The following is a 13557-nucleotide window of genomic DNA, read 5'->3' as shown; positions in this document are numbered from 1 at the left end:
CTGGGTAGTCTTGCAAGTTTTTAGCAAGTGTTGAAAACAATATAGCAAACTCAATGTGATGGGAGTTCCAGAGAATACTTGCTGGCTGTCACACTGACGGATCGATTCCTTCCCAATATAGAATAGATATTATGTAACAGTTGTAAAAGTACCAGTTGTGCAGTAACTCAAGGACCGCCTCTTTACATATGAACCTACCCGGACCCTAAGATCATCTTCTGAGGCCCTTCTTCATGTGCCTCCTCTTGAGAGGTCCAGAGGGTGGCAACACGAGAACGGGGCCTTTTCTGCAGTGGCTCCCCACATCTGGAATGCTCTCCCTAAGGAGTTTCACCCGACGTCTTCATTATACACTATTAGGTGTTAGGTGAAAACGTTCCTCTTTAACCAGGCCTTTGGCTGATTGACATCCGATGCCCTTTTAAAATGTGTTGCAGAGGGCGGATTATTTGGTTCCTGTTTTTTATTATTATGTATTTTGTGTTTTATATATATATATTGTGATTTAATGTTGTGAACTGCCCTGAGATCTGCAGGTACAGGGCGGTATATAAATTAAATAAATCATCATCAAAATCGGGGTTGAAATAGGTGGGCGAGCGCAGAGGACTCCCTGATCCTGAATGGGGTAACTGTGCCCCTGAAGGACCAGGTGTGCAGCCTGGGAGTCATTCTGGACTCAGAGCTGTCCATGGAGGTGCAGGTCAATTCTGTGTCCAGGGTGGCTGTTTATCAGCTCCATCTGGTACGCAGGCTGAGACCCTACCTGCCTGCAGACTGTCTTGTCAGAGTGGTGCATGCTCTAGTTATCTCTCGCTTGGACTACTGCAATGCGCTCTACATGGGGCAACCTTGGAAGGTGACCTGGAAACTACAACTAATCCAGAATGTGGCAGCTGGACTGGTGACTGGGAGCAGCCGCCGAGACCACATAACACCGGTCTTGAAAGACCTACACTGGCTCCCAGTACGTTTCTGAGCACAATTCAAAGTGTTGGTGCTGACCTTTAAAGCCCTAAACAGCCTCGGTCCAGTATATCTGAAGGATCATCTCCACCCCCATTGTTCTACCCAGACACTGAGGTCCAGCGCCGAGGGCCTTATGACGGTTCCCTCACTGCGAGAAGCCAAGTTACATGGAAGCAGGCAGAGGGCCTTCTCGGTAGTGGCCCCTGCCCTATGGAATGCCCTTCCACCAGATGTCAAAGAGAACAACAACTACCAGACTTTTAGAAGACATCTGAAGGCAGCCCTCTTTAGGGAAGCTTTTAATGTTTGATGGATTACATTATTTTAATATTTTGTTGGAAGCCGCCCAGAGTGGCTGGGGAATCCCAGCCAGATGGGCGGGGTAATAATAATAATAATAATAATAATAATAATAATAATAATAATAATAATAATAACAACAACTCGCTAGAAGGCGAGTTTATGGAAGGAATAAAAGCCATATCTTCGAATCAATCTGCAAAATTGATTATAAATAACAACTTAACAAACTCCTTTAAAATTGAAAAAGGAACAAGACAGAGCTGCCCTCTGTCCCCGCTTTTATTTATCATGGCATTAGAGATAATTACAAACAAAATAAGAGTAACAACAGAGATTCGAGGGATCAAAATAGGAACAAAAGAATTCAAGTTAAAGGCGTATGCGGATGACTTAATGCTATCTCTGGAAAACCCGCAAAAGAGTGTTGGTAAAGCTTTAGAGATGTTGGAAGAATTCGGCAGGCTATCTGGTTTTAAATTAAATAAATCAAAGACAAAAATGTTGACTAAGAATGTGGGAAAGGAGGAAAGTGAAAAATTGGAAATGCAGTATGGAAGTAAGGTGGCAAAAAAAAATAAGATATTTGGGAATCTGGTTAACCACAAAAAACATAAACTTAATCCAGGATAATTATTTTATAACATGGAAGGAGATTAAGAAGGATCTGGAAACGTGGAATAGAGTGAAGCTTTCGTGGAGGGGAAGAATGGCGGCGATAAAAATGAACTTACTTCCAAGAATGTTATTTTGTTTCAAAACATACCTGTGATTAGAGGTTCTAAAATATTCATAGATTGGCAAAGAACCCTTTCAAAATTTATATGGCAGGGTAAAAGACCAAGAATTAGCTTTAAAATCCTCACAGATAGGAAAGAGAGAGGGGGTTTCTCGGTACCCAACTTGAAACTATATTATGAGGCTGCCAGCCTCTGTTGGATCAGAGACTGGATTACTCTGGAAAATACTGATTTGTTGGACCTAGAGGGGTTCGACAATAGGTTTGGCTGGCATGCCTATTTATGGAAAAATAAAGAAAAGGTACATAAAGGATTTTCAAATCATATTATAAGAGGGCCCCTATATGAAGTGTGGGAGTGGAATAAAAAACTCTTAGAATAGAAAACACCTTGGTGGCTATCCCCAATGGATATCTTAATAATAAAAAAGTTAATATGGAGGGAGTAAGGTTAACGTATGAGGACCTACTGGTAAGATCAGAAAGTGGATGGAGGATGAGAACTTTTGAGGAGTTGAAAGACAATTTAATGGGTTGGTTACAATTCCATCAAATACATGCAGCATGGTTAAATGACAAAAAAGTAGGGATGAACGAAAAGAAATCCAAGTTCCAGATAGAGATAATTGAAGGCAAGTACAAATTACTATCCAAAATGTACAACATATTATTAGAGTGGGACACCAAAGATGAAGAAATAAAGGGGGTAATGACAAGATGGGCAATGGATCTGGGTTACAATATAGAGCATGATAAGTGGTCGAAATTATGGACTAGTGGAATGAAGTTCACGGCATGTGTAACACTCAGGGAAAATTTAGAGAAGATGATGTATAGGTGGTATATTACTCCAGCAAAACTAGGGAAAATGTACAAAACAGGAAACAAGAACTGCTGGAGGTGTAAAATTAAAGAGGGTAATTTTTTCCACATGTGGTGGACATGCGACGAAATGAAGAAATATTGGGAATATATTTATAATGAGTTAAAAAAAATACTCAAATACACATTTCCCAAAAGACTCAAACTAGGAATAATCGGGGATGAAATCAAAAAAGAGGATAAGGTAATATTTCAGTATGCTACAACCGCCGCCAGATTACTAATTGCCCAAAACTGGAAGAATCAAAACACCCCATCAATTAGAGACTGGCAAACAAAATTATTTGAATTTGTTAACCTTGCAAAAATGACACAGAAAATCAGAAACCAAAAAAATACAAAGTTTATTAACGATTGGAGTAAATTTATGATATATATTGAAGGGAACTACAAAAACCTAAAAACTATAGCAGGTTCGATATAAATCTTACGATGTGCAATTCATTAATAAGTACGAGCTGCAGGAAAAACTAACTATGTATATTAAGAAGCCTGAAAGCGGGAGGGATGGAGGTCGGCAGGGGGCAGAGGAATGACTTAAGTTCTTAAAACTATAAAGAAATAAATGCGAAGATAAATAACTGTAATGGAAACGGATAAGACCATTTTGCTATGTTTAAACACTTGTAAATTATTTATTCTTTTATTTTTCTGTGATTGTTGATTTGTTTTTCTTTTTTGGTTATGTACATGAAACTTAATAAAAAGAATTGAATAATAATAATAATAATAATAATAATAATAATAATAATAATAATTTATTATGAAATAAGCATATAGGGTGTAAACTGGTCCCAAATGGCTTAGGGCTTTATCTCCCAACAGTAGCACCTTGAGTTTCGCCCAGTAATAAACTGGCAGGCGATTCAGACCCCTGAGCAAACCGGTAACCGGCTGTGTTCTTAGATAAATAAAGTATACTATTCATTGTATCAAATCTTAAATTACAACAGAAGTAACTCATAAAGTTCAACAAACGAACAAAGTACAAGACCCAGTGGATCAGATCATTCTTTAGTCAGTTCATGCATAAGGTCCGTCCGTGTAATAGTGTCTATTCCACCTGTCTGTTCATAAGGTCCAAACAACCCACATGAAAGGTTGCTACAGTTCCACAGAATCCTTTCACAGAGTCTAAGACAAGGATTTCCAGAATATTGGCCTTGTTTCACCGCCCTGGGCTTCATCATCAGCAGTTAAAGCTCTAAGTAATACAAATCTTAAATAAACATTCACATTATTAGCATCAGAAAGACACATGACACAATTATTAAGGTTAATGGGCTAAATAAGGCCACAACTTTATTGATTACAGCTGATGAGCGGTATTGGCTTAGGCATTGGTCCTAACCGACTATATCCAGCTTCAGCCTGTTGGCTGAACAATACCAATACCAATGCCTAACCGCCAATACCCAGGAAGTTGTGACTATTTGCTACGAGGTAGGCGAAAATCAAGTGGCTGGTGCCAATTTGCCAAGTGGAAAAAATTCCTACCAGGCCCCTTAACAGCGACCAACCGAGGTCCTTAGCAAGGTCAAAGACGAAAGCCTTAAAGGGCGGAAGGGTGGCAAAAGAGGGAGATCCCCAGCCACGCCAGTGATAAATAGGGCAGGCCACGCCCCCTGGGGCAGCCGATTGGCTGTCCAGGGGGTGACGCGGCCGGGGTTTCCCTCAATCGTGCAGAGGCTGAGAGCCAGCCACCACGCGCGTGGTGGGGGCGTGAAGCCCGCAACCCCACCTCCTTTTGGAAGGGCGGAAGTGGCTTTGTTTTAAATGAGACCATCTTGGCTGTGAGCCCTGGAAGACCTGCACCCTGCCTGGCTGGCCATTTCCCGTCTTGCCTGGGAGAGTGGAGTGCGGACTGACTCCAGCTACAAAAGCTGAGGCTGTTGAACAGATTCTTGGGTTGGAGTATTGTTCATGGGAGGTTGAGAGAGCTTGTTGCTGTTATTGATATAATTGTTGTTATCTTTAGTTTTTGATCTTATGATTTACGTGGAAATTGTTTCCATTTGGTTGTGTACTTTTTGATGTGTTTTATTTATTGTTTATGACTTCTGTTATGTTTGTAATTATGTAAATCTTGTCATGTTGTAAGCCACCTTGAGCATAGTTTCAACTATGGAAAGGCGGCATACAAATACAGTGGTACCTCGGGTTACATACGCTTCAGGTTGCATACACTTCAGGTTACAGACTCTGCTAACCCAGAAATAGTGCTTCAGGTTAAGAACTTTGCTTCAGGATGAGAACAGAAATCATGCTCTGGCGGCGCAGCGGCAGCAGGAGGCCCCATTAGCGAAAGTGGTGCTTCAGGTTAAGACCACTTTCAGGTTAAGAACGGACCTCCCGAGCGAATTATGCACTTAACCTGAGGTACCACTGTAAAATGATGATGAAGATGACTATAGATGATCCTTGAGGTCCATTCCAGCTCCACAGTTCTGAGTTCATATGCCCAGAAAGAAGGGGAAAGGATGAATACCTGTATATGTGCAAATAATAAATTAAAAACTAGTCCCAAGTCGCAAATGGATCTTGAAAGGCTGGCGATGGACAGCTGGAGTCCAGCATTAAAGGGAGGGATGTTATCTCTTCTCAATCCCCAAAACACTTGCTTCAATCCATTTTGATATAACCAAAAAATCTCTGAATCCTATCCACTGTATAGAAGGCAGCTTTGGGCTCCATTCAATCTCAGTAATGACTTCACTGCCAGCCTTCATTTTTCCCATGATAGCATCAGTTCTTCCGGGCTTTATCTCCTTCTATTATGCCTAATTGCCTCCGTCCGAGGAACTTTCACCTCTTTGTCTACCGTCCTTTCAAAATGCTGGGGACAATCATCTTACCTTTCCTCTGTTCGTTGTGTGCCAAGTTACAGCTGTTCAGTTGTTCCAGCCTCCACATTCTGTTTGTTCCATTAATGAGAGGCCATCCGGTATTTTATCTAGCAGGAGAGAGAGGTTTTAAAGAGGCTCGTTTCGCTCAGCCGAACAGGGTTATGGCCATGCTGTTTTCATCCTGCAAAATGAAGAGAGATCCGTGCCTCTTGGCTCTCAGAGAGCTCAGTGACTGGCCATTGCTGCTTCATGGCACTGGTGGCCATCAAGGAATTCCTAGAACCTGGAATGCCGGGCACACTCTTGGGCCAAGGTGAGATCAGAAACCAGCAAGCTGGGCTGAATGAAAGTGGCATTCAGAGGCATACTGCCTCTGATTCTCCAATGTAGTCATCAAGATTGGCACCCATTGACAGCAATATCCTCCATGTATGTCTCTTATCCTGTATTTTTATCTTGTGAACTGCCCTGAGATGAAGGGTGGTATCGTGTCATCGTCATCGTCATAATCATCATCATCCCTCCCCCCCAGTTGGTGACCATCTTTCTGGAATTTTAACTAAGCATTGTATAAATAAGTATTTTTGTTTGTCTGACCTGAATCTTCCATCATTGGCTGCTGAGGGCAGTACCCAACGTTCATGAAATTCAGCTTGTTCTGAATTCAGCAGCCATGTCGCTTCCTGGGGCAAGATGGTTTGGACGTATAATGCCAATTCTCGCCCAACTGCGTTGACTGCTGTAATGTGTATGGGTTGCTCGTGCGTAAGTTGCCGCCTCTCCAGGCTTTGTTGCCTTGCTAAACCTTTCAGTCTGGGCAGCCCTTCACTTTGTGGCTGCCTCAGTCGCTAGCAGAATCCGTCAGTGGGCGTTTCTTAAATCTTTTCCAACATAAAAGTTGTTTGACACCCAGTCTCCTCCTACTCTCTCTGCGCGGAAGTCTTCTGCGCAGGGTGGGCGTGGGTAGCGGAGGACCCGTGCTCTCCCCGCTGGTGTCCGGTGAAGAGTCCTGGAGCCCTCTCGCCGATTCCCCCATCAGCCCCTCTATATCCCTGGTGTTGCGCTGATTGGCTTCCCCATCTGCGGAGCTGCCTCTCTCCCTGCTGGGCCCTTCTCCAGCATCATTTGAGAGCCTTCCCTCCGCCTCTGGCTCCGATGTCAGTTCCCTGACAACTGCCAAGTGGTTTCTGGGCCCAATTCAAAGTGATGGTTTTGACCTATAAAGCCCTAAATGGCTCAGGACTTCAGATATCTCAAGGACCACCTCTCCTCTACCCAAACCCTGCAATTGTCACCTGAGGCCCTTCTTCATGTGCCTCCTCTGTGAGAGGTCCAGAGGGTGGCTCCCCGTTTGTGAACTGCTCTCCCCAGGAGGGTCGCCTGGTGCCTTCCTTACATATCTTTAGGCACTAGGCAGAAACCTTCCTCTTCTACCAGGCCTTTCACTAATTAAACAATCTATGGCCTTTTAATCCTGCCAGCCTAGCAGTTCAAAAGCACATCAAAGTGCAAGTAGATAAATACAGTGGTACCTCAGGTTACATACGCTTCAGGTTACAGACTCCGCTAACCCAGAAATATTACCTCAGGTTAAGAACTTTGCTTCAGGAGGAGAACAGAAATCGTGTGGCGGCAGCAGGAGGCTCCATTAGCTAAAGTGGTGCTTCAGGTTAAGAACAGTTTCAGGTTAAGAATGAACAATTTAAGTACTTAACCCGAGGTACCACTGTAGGTACCACTCTGGCGAGAAGGTAAATGGCATTTCCGTGTGCTGCTCTGGTTCGCCAGAAGCAGCTTAGTCATGCTGGCCACATTAATCGGAAGCTGTCTGTGGACAAACGCCAGCTCCCTCGGCCTATAAAGCGAGATGAGCACCACAACCCCAGAGTCGTCCGCAACTGGACCTAATGGTCAGGGGTCCCTTTTCCTTTACCTTTTTATGGCCTTTTAAACTGAAGGGGGATTGTTATTGTACATTATAAGGTTCCCATATGCCCTCTTTTTCCAGGACACGTCCTCTTTTTCATGTGTTAGAATCGTCACAGCAATCCGTAGTTAAAAGTCGGCAAATGTCTCCTCTTTTTTGCTCTCGAAAAATACAGCAACCCTAATATTACACAATATATTTTTGTTGTTGTTATATTATAAACCACCTTGTGTTCTTCAGACTGAGGGTGGTATAGAAATTTAATAAATAAAATAATCAAACGGGGGCAGTACCCAATGCACTCATTCAGCAGTGCAACTTCCCCCCCACTTTCTCTCCCCACGTGCAAGGTGTGCATTCCCCCCTGGCAGAAATATAGCCGGGTGATCGCCCATCCCTGCTGCCGCTTTGGAAAACCGCCTGAGCTGAGATTTCTTTCTCTAATGGCTTTCCCCGCAGGTGAGCCTGCGACTGCTCAACCCACTGAGCCCTTAATGACTTGTGCAATCTGCTTTTGTTTGCCAACCCTAGCAAAGGACCATGTCCAATGTGGGGTTTAAATTGCATAGCAAACAAACACCTTGAGCTTCTCCGCCTCTCCTGAGCCTCTTTGGCCGCCTCTGCATTGATCCTGAGAAGGGCAGGACTGAGGTGTGTGTGTGTGTGTGTGTGTTTTCACTCTCTCCTGGCTTGCTTTCTTTGCTTCCAGGCAGAGAATGATAAACAAATATGGGAGGGCGCCCTGAACAAGGCATATTTTTGCCTTCCAGAAAGCCTTATGAAAACAGAGGCTACCAGAACCAGGGACGTTAGCACTGGGGTTGGAGCTGTAATTAATGTGGACCCCACATTTTTCCTCAAAATTTGCTCAGGTTGGGCGGGCTAGGCTGAGAGGCAGTGACTCACCCGGTGCGCTTTATGGCTGAGTGGGGATTCAAACCCTGCTCTCCCAGGTCCTAGTCCGGAACTTTAACCACTATACCAGGCATAGGCAAACTTGGCCCTCCAGATGTTTTGGGATAATAGCTCCCATCATCCCTGACCACTGGTCTTGTTAGCTTCTTTGGCGATCACTCGTAGCTGAGTAAGATTGTCTTCCATAAACACGGTTTAAACAATGAGTGCGTAAGTGACTGTGGAGGCCAATTCTGGATCCACATGTCCTTCCACAATGGGGACATTGGTTCCCGGGCAGGAGTTGATCACAGTGTGGATTTGCCAAGCGTGCCTTCTTCTTAGCATGTTTCTCCCTTGCGTCCTGAGTTCGAGTGTCTTCAAAGCCCATGACACCTTTGGTAAAGGCTGTTCTCCAACTGGAGCGCTCGCAGGCCTGTGTTTCCCAATTGTCAGTGTTTATACTATGGGTTTTTTTTAGATTTGCCTTGAGACGGTCTTTAAACCTCTTTTGTTGATGTTCTTGTTTAGATAGACCTTTCCAGAAGAAAGTGTAGCCTCCTTTTTCTTCCTTCAGTTGTCCCTCGCCTGCTCTTCGAGTCTCTTGTAGCGCTTCAATATCGATGTAAAACGTCACAGCTCTCTTGTAATGATGGCAGTTCTGCGTTCAGGATGCTCGCTGTCTGTGTTATCTGACAAAATCCGTATATTCCATGTTCCAAAGTTCAGTTGTCTTTTATGACCACTAGGTGGTGACCACACTGGGCGCGGTAATCCAGTCAGGGAAAAAGAGAGGCAGACTATGTTTAGGGAACTTTTTCTAGCCCCTTCCCCTTTTCGGAGTGAGCAGAGTGGATCCTAAAAAGGGCTGCTCAGTCATGGATACAGCTGCCGAGCTGCTCAACTGCCTCGTTCCTTGAGTCAGAATGACTGAATCTGTATCCACTGCCCATGTGCCGGTTCATAACTAGGGGCTTCCAGATTTCACAATCCTGCCCCTGTTACCATTTGCCGATCACCATGGGACTTTTGGGGTTTGGATTGGGTTTTTGGAAGATGCCTTTGCGTGAATTTGTTTTATGTGTGTAGATCAGTGCACACTGACTAACACACAGTCTTCGCAGTAGGGCTCTGTTCCGATGGCATAAAGTAGTCACAACAAACCGGTAGATTCATCTCTGCTGCAGCCTTCATACGCCTTCACAGCCTTTGTAACATACCGCTTGTTATCATCCGCCTGTTCTGCCGTTGAGGACTTCTTGGATCATTCTTTGTCTAGCTCCTTCCCTTTGACCTCACCGCCTTGGGTGACCCTGCTGGGAGTACGAGATTCCCGACGGCTTCGCTCACAAGGGTCATAGGAACATGCAAGCCCACTCACCACGACAAGGTGATGATCCAGCGAGTGGGTCCTGTTAGCTAGGGATCATGGTAATTGCAGTCCCAAAACATCTGAGGTCCAGTGTCGAGGGCCTTCTGGCGGTTCCCTCACTACGAGAAGCCAAGTTACAGGGAACCAGGCAGAGGGCCTTCTCGGTAGTGGCACCTGCCCTGTGGAACGCCCTCCCACCAGATGTCAAAGAGAAAAATAACTACCAAACTTTTAGAAGACATCTGAAGGTAGCCCTGTTTAGGGAAGCTTTTAATGTTTAATAGGTTATTGTATTTTAGTGTTTTGTTGGAAGCAGCCTAGAGTGGCTGGGGAAACCCAGCCAGATGGCCGGGGTATAAATAATATATTATTATTATTATTATTATTATTATTATTATTATTATTATTATTATCTGGAGGGCTGAGTTTGCCTATGCCCTCACTATACCATTTTGACTTTTGAAGCAAACAGAGGAAAATCCTGAGACTCTTAACCACTGTTCCCTAACCACCAGCACCAAATCTAGTAGAGTTCCCCCCCCCCCCTGTATTTTCTTCTGGGCCTTATGAGCTTCTAGGACCTTATGCTATATGAAAGGCAGTCTATCAATCTATTAAGGGAATAACATACATACATACATACATACATACATACATACATACATACATACATCATGGAATTTGAGTAGCTCTTTTTAAAAAAATGATGCTTTACCACACTTATTAACTATAGGCCCTGGGGAAAGGTTTGAATGAGTCTACGGATTTGCCTGGTCTACACCGTTCATAAGCCAGGTTCAAGGTCATCGAATCATCGAACTGTAGAGTTGGAAGGGGCAGTAGGGGTCGTCCAACCCCCTGCAATGCAGGAATCTTTTGCCCGACCTGTGGCTCGAACCCATAACCCTGTGATTAAGAGGCTCATGCTTTACTGACTGAGTTATCCCAGCCTTGTATTGATTTACAAAACCTTCAGCAACTTAGGTTCAGGGTACCCTAGGCACAGCCTGAAGCCTTATATCCCAGTTCGACCGCTGAGATCGCTTGTAGGAGCGTCACTGGTCATTCCCCAATTTAGTGAAGCCCATTTGTCATTGCCATGAAGCTGGGTTTTTAGTGTCATCAGCCCAGCCCTGTGGAATGCTCTTCCAGTACAGGTTCAGCAGGCTTCTTCTACGTTGACCTTTCAACATTTGCAGAAAACCACCAGGCTTATGTAGATAATTAAGAAAATCATATTCTTATATGGTTCACTCGTGATTCCTCATTTTTTAAAGAAAGGTTTTTAAAAATATAAATATATAATTCTTGTAAATCATTTTGGGTTTTGTTTTGTTTTTTAAAGAAATCATGGTATGCATGCATCATTAAAAGTAAATACATAAATAAAATTGAGCACAGGCTTGGTTTTTTTCAGTTCCCAGATAAACCGCCTCCCAAACAGAGAAGCCTTGCAGGGTGATTTATACTGTTTACAGCTTCTGAAACGCAGCACCATTTTCTTTCTCTTTCTCTCTCTCTCTCTCTCTGCTTGTGAAGGTCATTTCCTCCCTGACAATGTGCCTTTTTTCCTGGCCCACCCTATGCATTTTCTTCCTGAAAGGGAAAAGAAAAAAAAAAAGGATGGAAGAGGAGAGAGAAAAGGTAGAATTCCCAAACATCTTTTCAGAGTGACTTTCCTTTATGCAATTCCTCCTCCTCCCTCTTCTCCCTCTCCCTAACCATCACCCAATATACCTTGAAAGGCCCTTTTAGTAAAACCGCTTTTCTTTTAAAAGCGAAAGCAAAATAATAATAAAAAAACAGCTGCTCCACTGAAGCTATCCAAATCTAATTAACTACAGAAGCTGAAGGTTTATTCCTAGTATTAATTATTATTATTATTATTATTATTATTATTATTATTATTATGTATCTCAGTTTCTCGGTTTCTCAGAATCCCCATTTATACCTTCATTCACTGAGGCCACACAAAAACAAGAGAAAGGCAGAGAGACCCCAGTCATTGTCTCCATAGTCTCGGGAACAGAAAGCGACTAATAAGCAGGCTCTGTGAAACCCAAGGGGAGATCGGACCCTTCCTGAACTTGGCCACTGCAAACTTTGCAAGACAAAGAGGCGTCGGGAGGTGGCTGCTGAAAGGCTTAAGCCTCAGGTCACCGAAAAGCTTGTGAGAATTGGTTCAACCTCTGAATAGCAGCTCAGTTCCAAATCGTCCCATCGCTGCTTCAATGGGATGCCTGCTTCTTCGTAGGAATAGAGAAGCGGTTTGCTTTGCTTTTCCTTTCCTTTAAGGTGGAGGGCGAGGAAAGTTTGCAGAATATCAATGAGGCAATACGTGGTTTGAAGAGCGAGTCAGAAACTCCACCGAGGTTTTCTTCTGGCAGATGTTCTGTAACACACCCACAGCAATAAAACTCTGTCCTTGGCCCTCCGTGCTAACGAAGGATAAATCTTAATTCTTTGGAGAGCTGCGATTGAGGCAAAGGATCCGAAAGACTGAAGCAAGGATGCATCTCTCCCGTGAGGTATTGGGAACCTGGCATCAGAACTCTCTGATGCCTCAACCCTGGCTCCCCGTATACTTTACCTCTGCAAGGTGTGAGGCGCTGAGAGGAGCAGGATGATGTCTCTGGGAAACTGTAGTCTGTTCTTCACAGACTCATGAAAAAGGGCCTTTGGAACCTTTTGTCTTAAAGACTCTGTTCATTCACTCATTCATTAAATTTCTATCCCATCTTTTTTTTCCCTCATAGGCTTTAAGGTGCCAAGGCTAAAGAAGTGGAACGAGACATTTGAAAATAAAATACAACGCATTTTAAAATTAGGTTAACAATTTTTAAAACAACTGCAAACGTTAAGATCATTTAAAAACAACCACCCTTGCAGCTAATCATGTCAGGGTTGCCAGGAGCAGCACTGTGTTAGACCATACTTAGAAGACTGTGTCCAGTTCTGGGCACCACAATTTAAGAAGGATATTGACAAGCTAGAACGGAGTGTGGAGCGGAGGGCAACCGAGATGATCAAGGGTCTGGAAACCAAGTCTAATGAGGAACAGTTAAGAGAGTTGGGTGTGATTAGCCTTGGAAGGAAGAGAACGAGAGGAGATAAGATGTTGTTGTTTAGTCGTGTCTGACTCTTCGTGACCCCCTGGACCAGAGCACGCCAGGCACTCCTGTCTTCCACTGCCTCCCGCAGTTTGGTCAAACTCATGCTGGTAGCTTCGAGAACACTATCCAACCATCTCGTCCTCTGTCGTCCCCTTCTCCTTGGGCCCTCCATCTTTCCCAACATCAGGGTCTTTTCCAGGGAGTCTTCTCTTCTCATGAGGTGGCCAAACTATTGGAGCCACAGCTTCAGGATCTGTCCTTCCAGTGAGCACTCAGGGCTGATTTCCTTCAGAATGGATTGGTTTGATAATATTGCAGTCCATGGGACTCTCAAGAGTCTCCTCCAGCACCATAATTCAAAAACTTCAATTCTTCGGCGATCAGCCTTCTTTATGGTCCCGATCTCACTTCCATACATCACTACTGGGAAAACCATAGCTTTAACTATACAAGGAGATAAGATAACCATCTTCAAATATCTCAAGGCCTGTCCCATGGAAGATGGAGCAAGCTTG

At 43.9% G+C, this 13557-nt stretch overlaps 1 long non-coding RNA gene across 1 annotated transcript in view; it reads right to left on the bottom strand.

The window, feature by feature from the left end:
• The window catches only part of LOC308597462, a 128328-nt gene extending 115066 nt beyond the window's left edge, over window positions 1-13262 (bottom strand). Inside the window, exon 1 of the long non-coding RNA XR_014013009.1 lies at window positions 13142-13262. This is a non-coding gene — a long non-coding RNA (uncharacterized lncRNA). The remainder of the gene's footprint in view (window positions 1-13141) is intronic.
• Window positions 13263-13557: the final 295 nt, after the last annotated feature.

The sequence above is a fragment of the Podarcis bocagei genome (assembly GCF_964188305.1).
Source record: "Podarcis bocagei genome assembly, chromosome: 11".
NCBI lineage: Eukaryota > Metazoa > Chordata > Lepidosauria > Squamata > Lacertidae > Podarcis > Podarcis bocagei.
Note: the sequence above shows the minus strand (reverse complement) of the source record. Positions and strands in the feature narration are given on the sequence as shown.